Source organism: Eschscholzia californica, unplaced genomic scaffold (genome assembly GCF_041429995.1).
Source record: "Eschscholzia californica isolate CP2 unplaced genomic scaffold, dmEscCali1.0.p SCAF_3, whole genome shotgun sequence".
NCBI classification, from domain to species: Eukaryota; Viridiplantae; Streptophyta; class Magnoliopsida; order Ranunculales; family Papaveraceae; genus Eschscholzia; species Eschscholzia californica.
Genome location: NW_028238420.1, coordinates 9896486 through 9899928, shown reverse-complemented (window position 1 = coordinate 9899928; position 3443 = coordinate 9896486). Strand labels below are relative to the sequence as shown.

Genomic DNA, 3443 nt, shown 5'->3' with positions numbered 1-3443 from the left:
GGTTGTATAAATCTACTTTATGACGAAAATGAGTTTTTATAAATAACCTAGCACTTTCCGCCTCTCTCTGTGAAACTGCAAGAACGAAATGCCTCCATGGTAATCACAAGCCTTATACGACTAAGAGTCTAAGACGGACAACAACAAAACGTAAGTGGACCAAGCAAAAAATAATATTATTTGGTTCGATTCGAAATTGACCTATATTTAAGACACTTTCCCCGAAGGAAAATTAATTCTATAAATACTAAAGGTATACTCAAGCTGTCCATGACCTTTCTTACAAACACCAAATATATGGGTAACTCAAGCTATCACTTGGCAGTTTCAATACTCTTTTCTTTCCTTATGTTATCAACTTCATTTAAAACTTCATCTTCACTTCATCAAAACCTTTTTAAATGCCTTTCCCAATATTCTCATACTCCCATCCCAGTTTACACCCCAAAAGATTCTAATTATACTTCTATCTTGGAATCAACAATTCAAAATCTAAGATTTGCAACACCCGTAACTCGAAAACCCGAACTTATTATTACACCTCTTCATGAGTCTCATGTCCAAGCCGCTGTAATTTGTTCAAGAAAGTATAGACTTTTGATCAAAACTCGAAGTGGAGGTCATGATTTCGAAGGTCTTTCTTATGTATCTGATGTTCCTTTCGTAGTAGTTGATTTGACCAATCTAAGATCCATCAGTGTGGATGTGGAAACTAGTACGGCATGGGTTCAGTCTGGTGCAATTATCGGTGAACTTTATGCTAAAATTGCGGAAAAAAGTCTAGCGCTAGGGTTTCCTGCATCAGATTGCACCACAGTTGGTGTTGGTGGTTTAATTAGTGGAGGTGGATATGGACCCATGTTTAGGAAATATGGTCTAGCAGCTGATAATGTTATCGATGCACATATTGTCGACGTTAACGGGAGGATTCTAGAGAGAAAAAATATGGGTGAGGATTTGTTTTGGGCTATTAGAGGAGGTAGTGCAGGTGGAAGCTTTGGAATTATTCTTTCATGGAAGATAAAATTGGTTCATGTTCCACCTACTGTAACTGTTTTTACTATCTCAAAAACCCTAGAACAAGGTGCAACTGCAGCTGTACACAAGTGGGTAGAGGTTGCACATAAACTTCCCAAAGAAATCTATATTAGTGTCACACATAGTGTCGCCAATTCAACCGAAAAAGGGAAGAAAACCATACAAATTTCATTTGTGTCCTTGTTTCTTGGAGATTCTGAAAATCTCCTAAGTTTAATGAAAGAGAAATTTCCTGAGATGGGGTTGGAGAAGAAAGATTGTATTGAAATGAGTTGGATTCAATCTACACTTTACTTGGGTGGATATCCCTTTGATGGTCCTATTGATAATTTATTGAATAGAAATCAACCCAAGGCTTTCTTTAAGCTAAAATCTGATTATGTGAAGGAATCCATTCCACAAATTGGATTAGAAGGAATGTGGAAAAGATTGCTAGAACAAGAGACAGCTTCTATTATCTTCATTCCATATGGTGGAAGGATGAGTGAGATTTCAGAATATGAAACTCCATTTCCACATAGAAGTGGAAACTTATTTAAGATGATATACTTGATGCCATGGATAGTAGGAGGAATTGAGGCCTCCGAGAAGCATATAAGTTGGAGTAGAGAACTGTACAAATATACAACACCTTATGTTTCAAAATCTCCAAGAAGAGTATATTCCAACTATAGAGATCTTGATTTAGGTCAAAGCAAAAATGGTACGACAAGTTACTTACAAGGAAAGGTGTGGGGGAGTAAGTATTTCAAAAATAATTATAAACGATTGGTATATGTGAAGAGTAAAGTTGATCCCGAAAATGTCTTCAGAAATGAACAAAGCATTCCAAGTGTAGCATTTAGAGGAGGAAGGAATTAAAAATGCTCAACTTCACTATATAAGATAATTTTTTTTGTGTGTGGGTATATGTTTGTGTATCCAATAAATGCCTTCTTGTAGTTCTTATTAGTTATATATGGATGTTATTTATGTAAGATATATGTAATTTATGACTTAATAAAAAACATTATATATGTCATTTATGTTGTTTGTAGTTAAAGTTTTTTTGTGGACAGTTGAGAAAGCAGTTTAATGGACTGTATCAACTATCATCACAGCCTCCGGCTCTTCTAACACCATGGTTGGTCGGCGCCCGAATATTAAATGGGTTTATTGGCTAACAACCTAAGTATAAGTATCTTCTACAATACTGTGTTGGGTGCCTTACTTGTTCTTACAAGAAGATTAACAAGAAGATAATTGCTAAACTTAAATTATATTGAAATAGATGCTATTGTTGAATGTTGTTTTTGTTTTTGCTTAATATCTTCTCATTACAAAGACATCTATTTATATAGATCATAGATGATAGTGTTAGGAAAAAATAACCTAATTAACTTGTTCAGGAATATGAAGATAAACGATGCGAAAGTAAAAGTAAAGACACCAAGATTATTTAACGTGGCAAAAAACCCCTCCAAACTAGAAGGTAAAAAACCACGGGACCTAGTCCAGAAATCTTCCACTATAATTAAATAATGGGTTACACAACTCTTCACCAAACCTATGGTGGATAAACTGAACAAAGAAACAAAGAAATAAAAATCTCTTACTCCTTAGGATTTGAACAAATCCTAGATTCCTAAAGGTTGAAGAAGATAACCACAAACTAAATTGCTTCAAACCAATATTCTGCTCTTTCAATCTCTCTTGAAAGAACCACTTCAGAAATCTCTCTTTCTCTGACTTCTCTTTGTTCTGGAAGTTGTTGTGTATAATCTCTTCCCTTTCATTCCCTTTTATAATGATAAATAGGGAGGTTTACCAAAAGAAATAGGAATTCCTTTTTAGGCTTGAAAAAATAGAAACTTCTATTTTTTCCCCAAACATGGAATAAGGGAAATCCTATTCCAACTAGGAGTCCTTTAATTATAAGGAGGGACCCCAACAAACTCCCCCTCTCGACTTATGAAGAGGGACCTACCATCCCCAAACCTGCAATACTGCTACATAGCTCATGTTTGCCTTTGGGTAATGGTTTTGTCATCATATCTGAACCATTGTCGTCAGTATGGATTTTCTCGATCTTCAACACCTTGTCTTCAAGAACATCTTGGATCCATTGGTATCTCACATTTATATGCTTGGACTTTGAATGGAAACTAGAATTCTTACTAAGGTGGATGGCACTTTGACTGTCGCAATGAATAACATAATTATCCTGTTTCATACCAAGTTCTTCTAACAGTCTCTTCATCCATAACATCTCCTTGCAACATTCTGTAATGGCAATATATTCTGTCTCTGTAGTAGATAAAGCTACACACTTTTGTAATTTAGATTGCCATGACACTGCTCCCCCTGAAAATGTAAATAAGTAGCCTGATGTGGACCTTTTAGAGTCTACATCTCCTGCCATGTCT

The 3443-nt window shown here is 35.5% G+C and overlaps 1 pseudogene across 1 annotated transcript; it reads left to right on the top strand.

The window, feature by feature from the left end:
* The first annotated feature begins 255 nt into the window (after positions 1–255).
* LOC147548266 (tetrahydroberberine oxidase pseudogene) lies at positions 256–2059 on the top strand (annotated as a pseudogene). The gene has a single exon (XR_015237598.1). The product of XR_015237598.1 is annotated as a tetrahydroberberine oxidase pseudogene (transcript).
* The last annotated feature ends 1384 nt before the right edge of the window (positions 2060–3443 follow it).